This window comes from Adiantum capillus-veneris, chromosome 10, assembly GCF_014529385.1.
Source record: "Adiantum capillus-veneris isolate H3 chromosome 10, ASM1452938v2, whole genome shotgun sequence".
Taxonomy (NCBI): Eukaryota; Viridiplantae; Streptophyta; class Polypodiopsida; order Polypodiales; family Pteridaceae; genus Adiantum; species Adiantum capillus-veneris.
Genome location: NC_140940.1, coordinates 57,835,065 through 57,855,248, shown reverse-complemented (window position 1 = coordinate 57,855,248; position 20,184 = coordinate 57,835,065). Strand labels below are relative to the sequence as shown.

At 43.5% G+C, this 20,184-nt stretch overlaps 1 long non-coding RNA gene across 3 annotated transcripts in view; it reads right to left on the bottom strand.

Annotated features, from left to right (window-relative positions):
• LOC147448906 (uncharacterized) overlaps positions 1 to 19,894 on the bottom strand; it is an 85,930-nt gene extending 66,036 nt beyond the window's left edge. Inside the window, exons 1-2 of one of the 3 annotated variants that reach the window (XR_015189523.1) lie at positions 19,716 to 19,894; positions 19,424 to 19,611 (exon numbers count right to left, since the gene is read on the bottom strand). This is a non-coding gene — a long non-coding RNA (uncharacterized LOC147448906). Of the gene's footprint in view, positions 1 to 19,418; positions 19,612 to 19,715 lie in introns of all 3 variants that reach the window. The other 2 variants (XR_015189524.1, XR_015189522.1) reach the window with 2 other exon arrangements.
• Between the last annotated feature and the right edge of the window lie 290 nt (positions 19,895 to 20,184).

The following is a 20,184-nucleotide window of genomic DNA, read 5'->3' as shown; positions in this document are numbered from 1 at the left end:
CACTGAATTTTGTCATTGGCCATCTCTATTCCATTGTGGGAAACCACATGTCCGAGTAGCTGTCCCTTCTAGACTAGAAAAAAAATTTTGAATGGATTCAAACAAATCCGCTTCTCCTGACAGCGTTTGAAAACCATTTCTAGGAATAGGAGGTGTTGTTCCTCATCTGAATAAACAGTGAAGTCATCCGTGAAAATGGCGAGGAACCGATGAAGGAATTCATTAAGCATCTCCATCATACACTTTTGAAAGGTAGCTGGTGCATTGCACAGGCCAAAAGGCATCACCAGATACATGAAAGCTCCCCACTCAGTGATGAAAGTGGTCTTGGCTCTATCTTCAAGAGCGATCTATAACTGGTTATAGCTGCTATAACCATCCATGAAGCTATACATTTCATATCCTGCTATCTCATCAAGCAACATATCAGTAAAAGGCAAGGGAAATGGATCCTTAATAGTTTGGGCGTTTAGTTTCCTATAGTCGACACAAACTCTCAATTTTCCATTCTTCTTGGGAACTACGACCATGGGAAATAGCCAATCACTGCTTGCCACTTCTGTGATGAACCCAACGTTGAGAAGATTATCAATCTCCTCCTTGACCTTCTTTGCATAGTTGGGGTTCATCCGGTATCTTTGCAGTCGTACTGGTCTAGCATCTGGTTTCAGCGGTATTTGGTGTTGATATACTTCAGGATCTACTCCCTTCAGATCTGTATGTTCCCAGGAAAACACGTCTTTATAGCTCTGGAACATTTTCTGTGCCTTTTTCTTCATTGCCGGATTGATGTGCTTGTTGACCTTGATCATTCTAGGATTATCCTCTGATCCTAGGTTCCACTCTTCCACTTCCTTGTCGTCTGGAAGCAACCAATTTGGACCACCTCCTTTTCGTTTGGTCTGTTAGGAAATAAGGCGTAGCTAAATAGATAATTGAGTAGATTAATTAATGGAGAGAGACAGATTTACATACACGAGATTATAGAGTAGAGAGAGAGAGAGAGAGAGAGTACACACGATATACGTGGTTCACCCAATGTGGGCTACATCCACGGGAAATCAGCCACTCAATGGCTTTAGTACTTCAAAACAAGAAGTAATTTACAAAGGGATTATACCCTTAATGGAGCTCCCGCCTTGCTTCACTCTCACCACCTCACACTCACCTTGTTGCATCAACTTCACACTATGAAATGTGTGTAGAAATGGCGTCCTTTTATAGGCCAAAAGGGCTGCTCTCTCTTATGAGAGACAGCCATGTGTAGCCGCCCTTGTGGGAATAAGTCCAAATCGGACCCTCCAATCCGCCCATGTGTGGCTGCCCTTGAGAAGACAAGTCCGCTTTTGAATTCGGCCACCGGCCATTGAATTCGGCCACCGGCCACCGGCCATTGACTTCCGACCACCGGCCAACTGACCGGTTGTTTTCCGACCACTTTCCGACCGTCGTCCGGCCATAATATTCCGGCGAAAAGGAATATTCCGGCGAAAAAAAAAGTCTCGGGGACCTCCGCCCCCGAGGCCTTTAAAGTTGCCCCTGATTCTTGTCCGTGAAAATTTTGGTTTCCGGTGAGTGATTTTCCTTCACGCACGATGGCTTCTCCTCATAATGGGGGCCTTACAAATGTGCGCTTTTACCACAGAAAATTACAAGGGTAAATCAGGCTCCATACTTAACAATCTCCCACTTGGAGACTGATCTCCAAACCAAACCTGTGACTGCTTTCCATTCTGGCTTCCTATCCTTGAATGCCGATTGAAGATGAGAAAAAGCTCAACTTCTCCTTGTTGACCACCTTTGTAAACATGTCTGCAGGATTTTCACTTGTATGCACCTTTCCTAGCTTTAGTTGTCCCTCTTCCAAAAGAGTGCGTATGAAGTGATATCTCACCTCAATGTGCTTTGTCCTTGAATGAAAGGCTGAGTTCTTCGCAAGATGGATAGCGCTTTGGCTATCACTGTACAAGACACAATTGTCTTGTTTGAATCCAAGCTCTTCTAAGAATCTGTGAAGCCACAGAATTTCTTTGCTTGCCTCCGTCATTGCTACATACTCTGCTTCCGTGGTAGAAAGTGAAACCACTTCCTGCAGCTTTGAAGCCCAGTTTACTGCTGTGCCTCCAACCGTGAACACATAGCCAGTAGTGCTCCTTCGAGTATCTTTGTCACCTGCCATATCTGCATCAGCATACCCTTCTAGAAAAATATCAGTTCCTCCAAAATACAAAGCATTTGTTGTTGTCCCTTTTAGATACCTAAGTATCCACTTCACAGCTTGCCAATGCTCTTTACCTCGGTTGTCCATGAACCTACTCACAACTCCCACTGCATGTGCAATGTCTGGCCTTGTCCAGACCATAGCATACATTAGAGAACCTACTGCTGCAGCATATGGAACTTTAGACATATAGGCTATCTCCTCTTGTGTCTTTGGACACATATCCTTCGTTAGTTTAAAATGACCAGCCAAAGGTGTAGAAACTGGTTTTGCATTTTGCATTGCAAACCTTTCTAGTACCTTCTTGATGTAATCTTCTTGAGATAGCTTTATTGTTTTCTTCGTCCTGTCCCTTGATATTTTCATACCAAGTATCCTCTTTGCAGCACCTAAATCTTTCATTGAAAAAGATTTGGACAGCTCCTCTTTTAGGTTTTTGATGTCCTGCATGTTAGCACTTGCAATCAACATGTCATCAACATACAACATTAGGATGATGAATTTCCCATCTCCCAAATTCTTCGTGTAGATGCAGTGATCCGAGTTGCATCTTGTGAATCCATGATCCAACATCCATCGATCAAACTTCAAGTAACATTGTCTTGATGCTTGCTTTAAACCATACAAGCTCTTCTTTAATCTGCAAACCATTTTCTCCTTACCTTTTACTTCATACCCCTTTGGTTGAAGCATGTAGATTTCCTCCTCTAAGTCACCGTGAGGGAATGCCGTATTTACATCCATTTGCTCGAGATTTAGATCATGAGCAGCCACAAGGCTTAAGACAAGCCTAATTGAGTTCATTTTTACAACAGGAGAAAATATTTCATTGAAGTCAATACCTTTCTTTTGAGAAAAACCTTTTACCACAAGCCTAGACTTGTACCTTTTCTTCCCACCTTCTTCTTCCTTTATCTTGTACACCCATTTGTTTTGAAGTGCCCGCTTACCTTTAGGCAACTCAACCAACTCCCATGTTTGGTTGTGATGTAGTGAGTCCATCTCCACTTGCATGCTCTTCGTCCATTCTTCTTTGGATTCATGTTGCATAGCTTCTTCATATGATTCCGGCTCTCCAGAATCTGAGATCAAGAGATGGTTGAAGGAAGGAACAAACCTTTCTAGAGGTCTACTTGCTCTTGTAGACCTTCGGGGAATAGGTTGAGGCTCCTCATTTGGTTGACGTTGTTGCACATTGTCACCGTTTGCAGTCCTTGAGTCTTCACCGTCCTCAAGCTCCATGTACTCATCACCTGTTTCTTTTGTTTGTTTTCTTTCCAAGTAATCTTTGTACATATTTTGTTCGTAAAAAATTACATCCCTACTCCTTAAGATTTTACCATCTTCAGGATTCCATAGGCGATACCCAAAGTCTCCTTCTCCATAGCCAATGAAGAAACACTTTTTGGACTTTGCATCTAACTTTGATCTTAGGCTTCTATCTATGTGCATGAAAGCCTCACACCCAAACACTTTGAGAAATGCATAATTCACCGGTTTACCTGTCCATGCCTCTTCTGGAACTCCCCTATCCAATGCCGTTGAGGGTGACCGATTGATTAAGTACACAGACGTACTTACAGCTTCTGCCCAAAGTTCAAGCGGTAGGCCTGCATGTAGCCACATGCTTCGTGCTCGTTCCATGATTGTCCTGTTCATCCTTTCCGAAATCCCATTTTGTTGAGGTGTCCTTGGGGTTGTCCTTTGCCTCCGAATGCCATTGCTAGCACAAAATCTTTCAAAAGCTTGGCTGCAATATTCACCTCCATTGTCGGATCTGAGGCATTTAACCTTGGTACCTGTTTCATTCTCCACAAAGGCTTTCCACCTTTGAAATATGAAAAATACATCGGATTTATTCTTCATGACATAAACCCATGTTTTTCTAGTCGCATCGTCTATGAATGTTACATAGTACAATGAGCCACCAAGTGATGGTGTACTTGCAGGACCCCAAACATCAGAATGAACCAACTCAAGTTTTTTATTCTTTCTTTCATTTCCTGATTTTTGAAATTTTACCCTCTTTTGTTTACCATAAACACAGTCTTCACAGAACTCTAAGTCCACTTCTTTCAAACCTGGTAGAAGCTTCTTTGTTTGAAGGATTTGCATTCCTTTGGCACTCATATGCCCAAGTCGGTAGTGCCACACCGCACTATCAACTTCTGTAGTTGCTGCACAAGCTGAAGGTTGCGTGCTAACAGTACACAAGTAAAGTGTACCGACTTTTTCACCCTTGGCAACCACCAAAGATCCCTTTGAGATCTTCCACCGTTTGTTTCCGAATGCAATGTTGTGACCTTCATCGTCCAATTGTCCTGTAGAGATCAAATTTTTGCGAAGAGAAGGAACATGCCTAACATCTTTAAGCTTCCATTCATTTCCGTTAGCAGTTTTGACAGAAACTGTACCCTTGCCGACAATCTCACAAGCTTCATCATCTCCCAAGTATACATACCCAAAATTACCTTTAGTGTAGTCTTGGAAATGTTGCTTGTGTGGTGTCGCATGGAATGAAGCCCCGGAATCTACTATCCAGGAATTAGACACATTGTCTAATGAGAGAATTAGAGCATCTTGCTCTACTTTACCTGCCACATTGGCCTCCGATGTTGGCTTGTTGTCTTGAAACTCTGTCTCCTTCTTCTTCTTGGACCAGCAATCCTTCTTGACGTGGCCCTTCTTGCCGCAGTTCCAACATTCAAGAACTGACTTTGTGCGTGACTTGCTCCGCCTTGAGCGATCACGACCCTTTTGGTTTTTGAACCTCTCCTTAGGCCTTCCTCTTGTTTCCACTGATAGTGCAGCACTTGATGATTCTCCTGTGCTTCTCCTTCGCATTTCCTCGCTTAGGAGAACACCCACAACATCATCAAACTTAAGAGTATTTGTTCCAGAGATAGAATTACTTACAGCCATCACAAGGCTGTCCCAACTATCCGGTAGAGATGATAGTATAAGGAGAGCTCGCACTTCGTCATCGAAATTGATTTTCACTGATCGAAGTTGACTTATGTTTGTGTTAAAGTCATTTAGGTGTTCTGCAACTGAACCATTCTCTGCCATCTTTAGATTGAACAAGCGCTTCATAAGAAATACCTTATTGGATGCTGATGGTTTCTCGTAGAAGTCGTCAAGTGACTTCATCAAGTCCTCCGTGGTCTTCATCTCCGAAACATTGAAGGCCACCGTTGATGCCAAGCTTAACCGGATTGTTCCCAGTGCCTTTCGATCAAGGACAATCCATGCTTCATCTGCCATTGTTGCGGGCTTCTTCGCAAGACCGCCTAGTGGCAAATAGAGGTCCTTCTGGTAGAGATAGTCTTCAATCTGCATCTTCCAATGTTGGTAGTTTTTGCCGTTGAACTTCTCAATCTTGAGCTTCCCTTCCTCCGCCATAACTCCCACTCAATTCAAGGAATCCTTTCCTTGAGATAATTTAGCTACGAGCAAACCTTGCTCTGATACCAGTTGTTAGGAAATAAGGCGTAGCTAAATAGATAATTGAGTAGATTAATTAATGGAGAGAGACAGATTTACATACACGAGATTATAGAGTAGAGAGAGAGAGAGAGAGTACACACGATATACGTGGTTCATCCAATGTGGGCTACGTCCACGGGAAAGCAGCCACTCAATGGCTTTAGTACTTCAAAACAAGAAGTAATTTACAAAGGGATTATACCCTTAATGGAGCTCCCGCCTTGCTTCACTCTCACCACCTCACACTCACCTTGTTGCATCAACTTCACACTATGAAATGTGTGTAGAAATGGCGTCCTTTTATAGGCCAAAAGGGCTGCTCTCTCTTATGAGAGACAGCCATGTGTAGCCGCCCTTGTGGGAATAAGTCCAAATCGGACCCTCCAATCCGCCCATGTGTGGCCGCCCTTGAGAAGACAAGTCCGCTTTTGAATTTGGCCACCGGCCATTGACTTCCGACCACCGGCCAACTGACCGGTTGTTTTCCGACCACTTTCCGATCGCCGTCCGGCCATAATATTCCGGCGAAAAGGAATATTCCGGCGAAAAAAAAAGTCTCGGGGACCTCCGCCCCCGAGGCCTTTAAAGTTGCCCCTGATTCTTGTCCGTGAAAATTTTGGTTTCCGGTGAGTGATTTTCCTTCACGCACGATGGCTTCTCCTCATAATGGGGGCCTTACAAATGTGCGCTTTTACCACAGAAAATTACAAGGGTAAATCAGGCTCCATACTTAACATGGTCAACTCTTCAGTGTAATCCCAGGATGGTCCATTTATTTCTAATTCAGTATTCTGATCCACTCGGTACTCTTCCGAACATACTGGTTCCTCTACGATACCAGTATCCGCTGGTTCCACCATCCTTCCAGTTAGCTGCACTGTTCTTTCCCTTGTATTGAATTTAGTAAACTGATTAGGAAATTGTCTCTTCTACTTGTTAGCCTGCTCTTTGTTAAGCAAGACTGCATTCAAGTCAATTTCTGCCAAAGGAAATATGTTCATGGCCGCCAGCATTCGCTCGATCTTCTTGGCTCTGTACTTCTGACATAACTCTTTCGGCCTCAGTTCCTTTTTCTAGCTTCTGGTATTGTTGGTCTGGATTTTGATTCTGCCACTGGCCCCTTCTATGGTCAATGTTTGGTTTGCATAGTCATGAACAACATGTGTTGTTCTCAACCATGGGCGCCCTAGTAGCATCCCATATGCTCCTTGCACATCTAGGACTCGGAAACTGGTTTTGAATTTCTCCCTCCCAACTCTTATCTGCATGTTTTCAATCATATCCGTCGCCTGCATGACTCTATGATCTACCATTCATACTTTAAATGGTGCTGGTTTCATTTTAGTGATACCCATTCTTTGCTGCAGATGGGCTCCCATTATGTTGACTCCTTCCCCTCCATCTAGGATAACACTTGAGAGAGGTTCCCACTGCTTCCTAACCTTGTAGTCCACCTGAATAAGTGGAACTTCATCATCTCGGATGGCCGTCGGGTCCACTGTTCTGGCCTCTGCCTCAGCTTTCCTGGGTTGTCTGATAAAGTTGGCCACCTCAAGCAAGGTTTTTCTTATATCCTCCAGCTCTACAGTCAGCTTCTGAATTCTATCACAAATTTTCACATGAATTTCTTCTCTCTCTTGGTCAGACTGATGGTCAAAGCTTGAAGAACTAGTATCTTCACACTGCCATTCTTCTTTTGCAGTGCTTCCACTCTTTCCATCCACTCCCATTTCATCAGCTAGTCCATGTACCACAGCCAGCATGGTCTCAGTTATCACCGGTACTGACTGATCTTTATCAGTCGATTGGGCTGGTATCCTCTGAATGACTCTAGCTTCGGAACTTTCTTGCTGCTCTGGCAGCTTCTTGGCTAACTCCTTCGTGATTTTAGCCGCTAGTTTCCTCTGCTCTTGCCACTCATCTACCACCTTTTCTTTACCTTTGGCGTTCCAAACTTCTCTTTGTTGAGCCCACTTTCTGCTGTTAGGATTGATTGGTGCTTCTGAAGTGTCTGGGATTTCTTTAATGACTACCCCCTTGCTCCTAGTAACTACCCTGACTGGGACTGGCTCTGGTGCCTTAGCCTCAGTAGTAGTCGTTGCAAGTGCATCTGGGCATTGGGCTGCAAAATGACCATACTTCCCACAAGTATAGCAATTCATGCTCCTATTTTGGAAGTTGCCTCTTCCTCTGCCTCTGCCCATTCCTGGTTGGATTCGGCCACGTCCCTGACCAGTACCATTGGTACCTAGTCTCTCCTCTTGAGCTACTTTGACTAGTTCTACCTTCACTGGTTCAGTGTAGGCAACCACAGACAGATCTCTGCCTTTCTTAAAGTAGTGAATTCTGATGCCACAATTATTCCATAGGTGACCAAAAGCCTTGCAATAGGTACATTGTGGACATTCAGTGGAGATATGGTCCTTGGATTTGCATCTTGAACATCAAGTCTCCGTCTTTTGAATTGGCTATCTTGTGTGGCTAATTTCGGCAATCTGTCTAGCCATTTCTTCAATTTTCTTGGTCCAAGATCCCTTCTTTGATTTCTCCTTTGCTCGTTCATTAGAGCTGCTCTCGGAGCTACTGGACATCTCACTGGAATCAGAACTTTCAGTAGCAGAGCTACTGCTACTGGTCCTTCGCTTCTTGTGGCTCTTTTCCTTCTTAGCCTGTTGTTCCAGCTTTAACGCCCTTTGGACCAGATCATTGAATTTCTTGGTAGGGACTGGTACCTCTTGTTTCCTAAGCTTTTTGCTTCTGAACCCATTCAGGAACCATGCCCTCAACCTCTTCTCAGATGGCGGTTCCTGTAACTGCCTGGTTAGCTCCTTGATCTTTTCCACATAACTGCGGACTGACAAATTTCTCTGTTTGATCTTATTTAATTCATAGAGAATATCTTCGTCCCCTCTATTGTCGGAATATTCCAACCTGAAGGCTTTGAGAAATTTGTTATATGATCTGAGCTGGCAGGCAGGGTAATGGTAATACCATTTCCTCGCTGCCTCCTTCAAGGTTTATGGAAAATATTCCCTCCAATCATCTTCATCAATATTTTTCAGTTCAGCATACTGCTCGAAAGCTTGTATGTGAACGTCTGGATCATCCTTCTTCCCTCCCTTGAATATTGGAAAAGAAATCTTCAGGAAGCTATGTAATCATTCCAATTACTACTGATCCTGCCACTTCTCTTCTTGGATTCAGAGTGACGCTTGGGAGTCTTCTTGCAATTGTCAGTGTTAGCATCCCAATCAATCTCTGTCTCTGTCTCAGTGTCAGTGTCTTCTTTGGTTTGTCTGCTAGAAGTACGGTGACTTCCTTTACCTCCCTTGGTATCCTCATCTCGCTGCCGGGACCAAGAACTCTTGGAACTCTTTGCCTTCCGTGCTTCTCGTTCTGCTCGTCGGCATCGAGAATGACTGGAGTGCTGTGAGTCTTGTGCCATCATCCTGACTATCCTCCTCCTAAGCCTCAGTGTCAGTCATCTTCTCATGCTTGGGGTCAGAGTCTCTTCCTGACTCCTCAGGAATGGGGTCAACACGAATGGTGGATTTCCTCCCACGACTGAATTTTGGTGCCATTGCTGAAAACTTCGAACTGGGAGAAGAGTCTTTCAGTCAACGAGCTTCAGCTCGAGCCACCGTGATCGCCAAAATGGAATTGGAGCTGATCTCTTGAGACAGCTAATTCCAATGTTAGTAGATTTCAGCTACTAGTGTAGGAAGATTTCACACAATTGACTGGATAGGAATCAGAAACTAGACTGGAATTTGGATACTGGAATAAGAATCAGACTTATGTACTGGAAATAAGGTTCAGATTCAGATTCAGAAGACTGGACGAGAAGTAAGTATAACTGGAATATATGCCATGATTGAAATTATGGATCAAGATTACAGCGAATATGATTTACAGAGAGAAAGTACAGCCGACAATACTGCCAATGATTCTCAAGTACAAGTACATCCAAGGCGCTAACCCAAATGATAACAATTGCCCCCCGATTACAGTGTAATGGGCCCTATTTATACACTTCGGTTTTACTGTAGTAATTACCATAGTAACTACTAAGTAATTCGCTGCTCATCTCTTAAGAAGACGTTCCCACATAGTGAACTATCCGGCCGTCTACAGAGATGTAACGAACTGCTGACGTGTCAAAGCCTAGAGAATGAAGTCAATTTAGAGAAGCCAACCTAAGGGCCTAAACCCTAAGAAGAACAAGTAACAGAAGAAGAAGTCCTACCAACTTATGGGGACCCTGTTCAATGGGGCCCCAAGTGACATAAAGGATTAAAATAAAGCAGGATCCGGACACACATCAAAACTGATGACATGGTAGATTTTCAAAAATTGCACTGGCTTGATGACGTCGTAGGCTGTACAGATTTTTGTGTTTTGGCTGATGATGTGGCAGGCTGTACCGATTTTCGTAAACTATACTGGCAGCTTTTGGCATTGCTTTTTGTACCAGAAGCTTGTGAGTTTTAAAGGCTTTTTACTGTAAACTGCTTTTTGGACCTAGAGCCTTCAAATATGAGGTTAGGGCTCATTCTCTGGCATGCTTCCTGGAGAAGGTGGAAAGTCTGGAGTACCGGCTTGTATTGTGTTGATGTAATACAAAGAAATACTGAAAGGGGCGCCAAGGTTTGGGGCCAATACTCTCTGGGGTGGAATTCCGTTACTCCGTGTCGCTTGTCGTCTCTCTCTTTCAGTTAAGTTGTTATTGAAGTGCTAAAAGTATGTTCAGTCTGTTCTTTTCTATTGGCACATGGTGCCCATCTTGTGACAATGTCAGTTGTACATTGCAGAAGTCTAAATTTTTTCTTACTGAAGTCACTTATCTAGGTTATATCATTGCTGGCGTTAAGCTAGATCCCACGAAGGTGAAACAGGTTCTAATTGGGATTTTCCCGAAACTGCATATGATGTACGTTCTTTTCTTGGTTTATGTCAAGCATATAGTTCACACATAGAGAATTTTGCACGCATTGTTGCACCTATGACAGATGTTTTGAAAGGGGTGAAGACTAGCCGTCATCGCGTAGATTTGCCCGAAGTAGCCATTGAGGCTTTCGCAGCTCTCAAGGTTGCTGTGACAGAAGCACCGTGTCTTATCCTTGCCTCTTGGGATGATCCCTTTGAGGTATGGACGGATGCTAGCAATTTTGCCATCGACGCTGTGCTTCAGTAGCATGGTCGTCCTGTAGCTTTCCTTAGCCGGAAGCTCAATAGTGCGGAAAAGGATTATTCAGTTTATGATAAAGAAATTTTGTTTGTCCTTTACTCTCTTAAGTATTGGAAGCATTTTCTTTATGGTAGAGAGTTTACAGTTCACACAGATCATCAAGCCCTCAAGTGGCTCCAGTCTATGCCTAGTGTACATTAGAGTGATCGCCAGGCATGGGGGTGGTAATAATTTTTTCAGCAATTTGGAGCTTTGATTGAGTATGTGCCTAGAAAAGCTAACCCTGTTACAGATGCGTTGAGTCACAAAGGACAGATTTTGGCTCTTGAGTTAAGGGCCACATTTTCTATTCAGGGTGTGTCTTTCGACAGCATGAAGAATCAGTATGCGGATTCCGAGTCTGGTAAGCATTGGTTGCAGGCTCTTGCTTCCCAAGGGCCAAGCAACTATCTCATTCGTGATGGTTTTTTGTATTTTCGTCAACATTTATGTGTGTTGCTCTCTCTCAGGCCAACCATATTGCATGATGCACATGATTCTATCACCGGGTGGGCACAGGGGAATGAAAACCACTTTGGAAAAAATAGAAAGATTCTTTTATTGGCCTAAAATGCGAAAGGATGTGTTTCGTCATGTCACACAGTGCACTATATGTCAAAAGATAAAAGCTCCTTGGGGTAAGCAACAAGGCCTCTTGCTTCCGCTGCCTATTCCCAATGGACCTTTTCAAGATATTCCCATGGATTTTGTGACCAACCTTCCACCAAGTTTGCATTCAAGGAACACTCAATGTTTGACAATTGTCGATCGTTTGAGCAAGTTTTGCATGTTGATTCCTTGCAAATCCATAGTCACTGCACAAGTTGTAGCACGTTTGTTCATTAAGCATTGGTACCCTCTCTGTGGTTTGCCAAAATCAATTGTTTCAGGTAGGGATGTTAAGTTCACGTCCAATTTTTGGTGCGCACTCTTTGAAAATTTTGGCACTAAGTTTAATTTTTCATCGGTTTTTCATCCACAGTCAAATGGTCAGACAGAGATTTACAATCAATTGGCTTTTGATGTTTTAAAGTCATATGTGTTGGGGTATAAAGCCCAATGTGGTCGCCCAGGTAAGTGGGCGGACCGCCAGGTATGTACACATATTCTTTTCTAAAAACCTAATAAGAACTCACTATGCTCTACACACTACAATAGAGCGAGTTCACCATATCGTCGTGCTCTTCTTCTCGCACTCTCTCTCGCGTCGCACTTCCACTCGTACTCCTTCAACTGGTATCAGAGCTCAGATCGAGGCTCGAGGTAGCACTGCAGGAGGCTAGAGTCACCAGCTCAGATTGGAGTGAAATTCGACAGGCGAAGACACGGCTCCAAATCCTGTGGCCGGTTTGAGCATAGCAGGTGTAGAAGGAAGTCTGAAGAAACCAATAGAAAGACAATGGACAAAGGCAAAGGAACAGCCTTAGTTGTCAGGGGAAGGACCAAAGAAAAGTACAAAGGTGGAAAGAGAAATCAGTCTCGTAGCAAGTCCCGCAGTGCTAAAGGCAAGAGTGACATAGAATGCTACCATTGTGGAAAGAAGGGTCACATGAAAAGAGACTGCAGAGAATGGAAAGCAGAAAAAGGCAAAGAGAAAGCTGAAGACCATGGTGAGAAGAACAAGTCCTCAGTGAAGATTCAAGAAATAAATGTGACAAACACTGTTGTAGAGGATGACAGTCTAGTGTCAGGAGACATCTACTTCTTGAAGAATACAATGGACTCAGCTCTTCTTACAGCATCTGATGGAAGCACTGAGTGACCGGATTATAGACTCAGGGGCATCACTTCATGTGTCTCCAAACAAGGAGTGGTTTACCTCTTATGTGACCACTAAAGATCATGTTCGGCTAGGCAATGGGAAGACATGTGAGATCTTAGGTGTTGGAGATGTTCAATTGAAGTTTCAGAATGGCTCTTCTTTCAAGCTGAAGAATGTGAGACATGTTCCCGCAATTACAAAGAGCTTGATCAGCACAGGTTTACTTGATGATGCTGGCTACGTCACCACTTTTGGACAGAACATGTGGAAGATTTCCAAGGGTTCTATGACAGTAGCACATGGAGTAAAGTCTAGAGGACTTTACATGATTTATGTATCAAATGTCTCTAAAAATGTAATCAATGTAACCGACCAGCCAAACGTTTCTTTGTGGCATAGCCGGTTAGGACATATGTCCAAGAAGGGAATGGAAATCTTGTCTCGTTCTGGTTATTTGCCTGGCTTTTCATTTAATGATTTTGAATTCTGTGAACATGGTCTGTATGGTAAGCAAACACAGCAGCCACATAAGCATAGAAGCAGTAGAAGAGATACACAGTTGGCACTTGTTCATAAAGATTTGTGTGGACCTATGCCTAACCTATCTCTAGGGGGAGCTTCTTACTTTATGACGTTTATAGATGATTACTCGAGGAAAGTATGGGTTTACTTTCTCAAGCACAAGGATGAAGCGTTTAGTGTTTTCAAAACGTTTGTGACACTTGTGGAGAATCAGAGTGGCAAGAAGCTTAAATGCTTACGCCCTGACAATGGTGGAGAGTATGTTTCAAAGGCCTTTCAGAACTTTTGTGATTCAAAAGGTATAAAACGTGAACTTACTGCTCCTTACAATCCTCCTCAAAATGGTGTTGATGAGAGGATGAATAGGACCATACAAGAGAAGGTCAGAAGTATGTTGTCTAATGCACAGCTGCCAAATGGGTTTTGGGCTGAAGCTGTATCAACAGCTGTTCATCTTGTAAATAGATCTCCTAGAAAGGTTTTGCAGAAGGATTCAGTGCCAGAGATGGTATGGTCAGGCAAAATGCCCTCATACAAGCATCTCAGAGTCTTTGGCTGTGAGGCATATACTCACGTTCCAAAAGAATTTAGGAACAAACTTGAGCCAAAGAGTAGAAAGTGCATCTTTCTAGGCTATGGTAATTTTGGTGAGATGGGGTACAGACTTTGGGATCCCGAATCCAGAAAGGTTGTCCGCAGCAATGATGTTCACTTTAATGAATCCAAATATCATTCTAAACCAGAGAGGGTTGAGGAGATTAGAAGAGTTGTCTTCCAAGAAGATGGACCTGCACGTGCAAGACAAAATGTCAGCGCTCAAGAGGAGCAAGGACAGGATAGAGTGGAACCACAGGTTGTGGCTGAGCCTGAGCCACCTATTGTGCGTAGATCTGGACGTATCACGCGACCTCTTGATAGGTTTGTTCCATCTATGAACTATGTCATGTTAACTGATTGCAATGAGCCTTCATGTTACAAGGAAGCAGTGCAAATGAAGGACTCCAGGAATTGGCAATTGGCCATGCAGTCAGAGATGACAGCTCTGCATAAAAACAAGACATGGAAGCTAGTTAAATTACCACAGAGCAAAAAGGTTCTACCTTGTAAATGGGTTTACAGGTATAAGATCACCGCTCATGATAGTCAGCCAAAGTACAAGGCAAGGCTTGTTGCCAAGGGCTTTAAGCAAGAACAAGGCATTGACTTTGATGAATTCTTCTCTCCGGTGGTCAAGATGACTACATTGAGATGCTTTCTTGCATTGGTTGCCATATTAGATTTGGTGTTGCACCAAATGGATGTCAAGACAGCATTCTTGCATGGTGATTTAGATGTGGAAATTTACATGCAGCAGCCAGAAGGGTTTGTTGAGAAAGGCAAGGAAGATTGGGTATGCCAGTTGTTAAAGAGTCTTTATGGCTTAAAACAATCACCGAGGGCATGGTACCATAAATTCCACAAGTTTATGCTTTCTCAAGGCTACAAACGTAGTGAGTTCGATCACTGTCTATATACAAAGAAGGCTAAGGATGGTAGTTGGTTGATCCTTATTTTGTATGTGGATGACATGTTGATTGCTGGCAAGCACTTGGAAGAAATTTCAGCTTTGAAGTCAAAGATGGCAAAATTGTTTGACATGAAAGACATGGGTGAGGCAAGTCATATACTTGGTATGCGCATTGAGAGAGACAGATCAAAGAAGTTGATTTGGTTATCTCAAACAGAGTATATTGACAAGGTTTTGCAACGTTTCAATATGGAGAAGGGAAAGGCATTGAGTGTTCCATTGCTACCATATGTGAAACTTAGCAAACAAGATTTTCCTGTGTCTGAGGAAGAACAGGCTGAAATGGATAAGATCCCATATGCGTCTGTAGTGGGTAGTTTGATGTATGCAATGATTGCTACTCGCCCAGACATTGCATTTGCAGTGGGAGTAGTGAGTCGATACATGTCAAACCCAGGCAAGAAACATTGGGAGGCAGTGAAAGGAATATTGAGATACCTGAAAGCTACAAAGAGTATGCGTATATGCTATGGGAGTCAGGAGCTAAGTGTAAAGGGTTTTACAGACTCAGATTATGCAGGTGACTTAGACAACCGAAGGTCTACGTCAGGGTATGTCTTTACATTGGCTGGTGGAGCAGTATCATGGCGTTCTAGATTACAAGATTGTGTTACTCAGTCTACTACAGAGGCTGAATATGTTGCAGCATCAGAGGCATGCAAAGAATCAATTTGGCTTAATCGACTAGTAACAGATTTGGGAATCAAAGAAGAGATGCCTGTGTTATATTGTGATAGTCAAAGTGCTATACAATTGGCTCGCAATCCAGTTTATCAATCAAAGACAAAGCATGTGGATGTGAAGTATCATTTCATCAAGAAGTGCTCGAGGATAAGCAACTTCATCTTGTCAAAGTTCACACCACAGAAAATCGTGTTGATCTACTTACAAAAGGACTTCCTTTAGAGAGCTTTGTGCATTTTCGCAAGCAGTTAGGTGTAGGGTAGTACATCACTTCTCTACATCTCTTGTATATTAGCTTGTATAGTAGCTTCTCTCACACTTAAAGTACCACATTGGACTTTAAGTGGGAGGTTGTTGGGGTATAAAGCCCAATGTGGTCGCCCAGGTAAGTGGGCGGGCCGCTAGGTATGTACACATATTCTTTTGTAAAAACCTAATAAGAACTCACTATGCTCTACACATTACAGTAGAGCGATTTCACCATATCGTCGTGCTCTTCTTCTCGCACTCTCTCTCGCATCGCACTTCCGCTCGTACTCCTTCAATATGTGCATGATCACCAGTCTCAGTGGGAGCTCTATCTCCCATTATTTCAGGCTATTTTGAATGACTCTTTTTCCTCTACCATTGGTCGAACTCCGTATGAGGCAGCTTTTGGCCATCCGTTCCAGTCACTTTTGACTTGCTCGATCAGTCAAATGCCTGATGCCAGTGCCAAAAGTCGGTCATTGGATGAGATTTTTGAGAATGTGAAGCTTCGGCTTAGCAAGGCTCAAGAATCTTTTTCACGGCAGGCTAATAAGCATCGTCAAGACGTTTTATCAAGGAAGGGGATTGGGTCTATTTAAGAATCATGAAGCAACGTCTTAAGCAAGTTGGAAAGAAGTGTCCCAAGTTGTCTTTCGGATGTATGGTCCATTTCGAGTATTAAAACGATAAATGAGGTTTCAATGAAATTGCAGTTGCCTAACTCATGGTCAATGCACAATGTTTTCCATGTTTCTTGGTTGAAAGTGTTTCAGGGAACGCCTCCAACGAACATTTTCGAAAGAACAAGAACCAGAGATCATAGATGAAGCTGAAGTCATGGAGCCGGAGCAAGTGTTGTTGCATCAGTTTCGATACATATCCTCTGGTTGCACATAACATGATTATCAGCATTACCATCAGAATCCAACAGAATCCATCAAGAGCATTTTTCATTGTATTTTTTCTATTTTTGACATTTTTCACTTATTATTTTAAGTGACTTTTGTTGGAAACTGAGTAGGGCAAAATGGGTAAGATAATAGATAAGGAAACCAGGGCTAGCACCATTTGGAAGAAGAGCAAGGAGAACATAGGTCAAAGCGCAACAGGTTTCCCCTCTCTCTCTCTCAGCAAGACTTCCCCCCCTTTTGCTGGCGTTTTTTCAACCAATCTTCCTCAGCAAAGTCAGCCTTGCCTTTGCGATTCCCGTCAGTGTTTTCAGCCAGAAACTGCAGCAACAAAAGGCTCCTTCAGTTAGCGCTTGGGTCCCCCCTACTGTCTAGCATTTTTCAGCCAGCTTTCTCAACGTTTTTACAGCAGCCATTCAACGTTTTTCAGCAATGCAATTTCAGCGAACAAGTACACCGTGTAGCAGTATTTTCAAGCAGACTCAACAGCGCCTACAAACAGCCCAATCGAGCGTTTTGTTTCATCTCTTTCAACGTTTTTAGGCAGCAGCCAGCAGTATTTTCAGCGGACTATTTAGTAAGCAAAACAGTACCCTCCTTCGAAGGCCCCACTCTCTATGGCGAGAGCGGTCTACTATTGATTGCAAAAATCTCTACAATGCTTTGGACTTGTCGACGATGTCAACAATGATAAGGACGACGACGAGACGGGCTGAAATCTGAAAACGCTAATGGCTGAATTCTGCAAATCTTTATCTGCTGAATTCTAACTCTATGTCAATGACAATGTCGATAACGACGATGCAACAATGATGCGTTGAAAACGCAGATGCTGAAATCAGTGTTTTTTGGACTGAATTTGCAAACCTTGATGGATCTCATCGTGCGGCGAGCAATTGCTGCGGGAGGTGAGATCTGCAAGGTTCGGGGGTTCTACTGCGAGATCTGACTGCTAAAAACTGAAAACGCCGAGTCTAGGGTTGAGTCCGTCATGAACGTCTACAAAAAGGCTGAGGTATCTGCAGATGCAAAAACACTAGGGATTGAAAATGATCTTGCGGGGCTGGTCTGGTCTGTTGATGCAAAAATGCCAGTGTCTCTGCTGTGTTGCAAAAACGCTAGGCCTTACGGGGGGGGGGGGGGTCCTACTGAGAATGTGCTTGTTGAACCGAAGCTCCTGCTTCCTCTTCTGCCAGAAAGTGCTAACGCTAGGGTTTCTCATATACTTGCTTGTCGAATTGCCCTACCCAGTTCCCAACAACAGTCACTTAAAAATAATAAGTAAAAATGGCTAAAATAGAGAAAATAGGTCTATGCATTGTAAAAATGCTCCTGATGGGTTGTGAATAAAATCTGATGATCATGTTGTGTGCAACCAGAGGATATGCATCTACTCTAAGTGTTTGGACATGCATGGTCTACGAACAGACTCACAAAAGTGTCAAAACACTTCCTAAGCTAAGCTAACTGCACTGAACTAAACCCTAGTCATGAAGTAGCTTGTCCACGTACACATAGGGTTAGTTGTGCAAGTGACAGTGGCAGCCCCTATGCAAAGTCAATTTGAATCACAAAATCCATTGAAAATAGGTGAAAACAGGAGGAGAGTCCAAAAGGACAAAAATTGCTCCCACAGGTGCAGGAAATGTCCAAATTTTGTGTACATAGGCTCCAGAGATAGCCCTTACCATGAGGAATCCACAAGTATGCTCAAACCTCAAAAAAGCCCTAGGTGGCAGCAGTAACCGCGGTTGCTTCCATATACCTCAAAATGCAGAAAACAGCATCCCAGCAGCTTGTGCAGCTCAAGAGGAGCCCAAGAATGCCTCCCATGTCAAGAATGGATTGCCAGAGCTCATCTTAACACAGGTTTACAGGTACAGGCTCCGAAATAGGAAACTGGCTTCAAAATGATCAAAAATTGCGCGAAAGCCGCGAATTTTTGGACCATAAGCTCAACAAAGCCATTAGGAACCTAAAAGTCAATCCACATAGGGCAAAAAATACCTAGAAATTCAATTTTCCATAGGATTAGCGTTTTCAGAGTGTTTTTCTTGAAAACAAGCCTAACGGCTAGGCCATAGGTGCAAGTTCACAACTAAGCCCTCCCATAGCTCAAGAATGGTCATAGGAAGCCACAGGGAAGATTTCAACCCAAGCCCAAAACCATAACTAGGACTTCCTTTAGAAATGCAAGTCTCGGCAACAGAAAAAATCAAGTATAGGGAAAACTACAAGGTAAAAGGAGGCATGCATAGCATGGCTAGACTCTACAGGTCATGAGGAACGAGGGGATACCAAGTTTGCTCAAAAAGGACCAGTTTGGGACCAACCGCGGTTGTTGCCACTTAGCCAAAATTGGGCCTCAGGTGCAAAAACTAATGTGGACTATAGCTTGTTGCCAATCCAGAGGTTCCATTTGGAGAGTACAACCCAATGGTGGAGTCCAAGTCACGGGCCATAAGTTAAAATTTCAAGTTGACTGCGTCATGCCAAGTCACAGAAGTGTCCAGATCCTTGCTGGGCCAAATTTGAAGTTTTAGGTGTACATGCAAGCCATGGTTGGGACCAGCAAGAGGTGTATATACAAGATATGTGAACAAACTCCCAGTTTGACACATATGGCACCAACCACGGTTGTTGCCATTTTCACAGTTTGTAAGACTGGAGCATACCCTCATAAAGTACACATCAAAGGGATCCCAATGACACCCTGTTGCCCAAAAGTGACACTTCTACACCAAGTTATTGACAAAACTAACTTAGAGCATTGAAGATGACATCTGACTCACATAACTGCAAAAATTTGTGCTCCCAAGAAGATGAGGAAGTTCCGAAGCGGTCCAAATACAAGCTGGACGAAATAGATAGTTTCCAGCCCGACATGGAGAATTTGGCTGGAACCAAAGCTGTTTCATCGACGAGGAGATGGGAAAGAGATGGGAAGCGCCTCAGATGCCAGCAGGTATCAACTCTATAGCCTATCTGCCAGAAAATGAAGATAAAGCCATCAGAAGGCTGGGACTGGATGACTTCCTCACGCAGCCCATCGTCAAAGCGGAGAACAAGAGAGCTTATGAGCTGCTCACCTCTCTACACAAGGAAGTGAAGACCGAGCCACAGTCCACCTTACAAACTCCCAGAGTGAGAACCTGAAAGTAATCCTGACGCAGAAACACTAGCAGAGATAACAAAGCTGCCGAGGGGAGAAACAATCAAGACGCAAGGTCTAGCGGACGATGAGAAGCCAGCACAAACTCCCGACTTTCGAAAGAATTAAAGAGCAAAGGAAAAGCAACCTGATAAAGGTGCTTTACCAGCACTTTCGTTTTGAAAGGCAGCCAAGATACACACGCCGAGAGAAGAACCTACTTTGCATCAAATTGTACCGCAGCACAAAACACATAGTATAGATGTGGCCAAGTGGGCATTTGACAGGCTACTGGCTGCCACTGAGAAGAAACAATGGGAGATGATGGGCGGAGAGGAAGTGTTAACTAAGCTAGCAGCACACCTGGTTCATGAGGGAGAGATGTTGCAAGGGGCCCCAACGTCTGA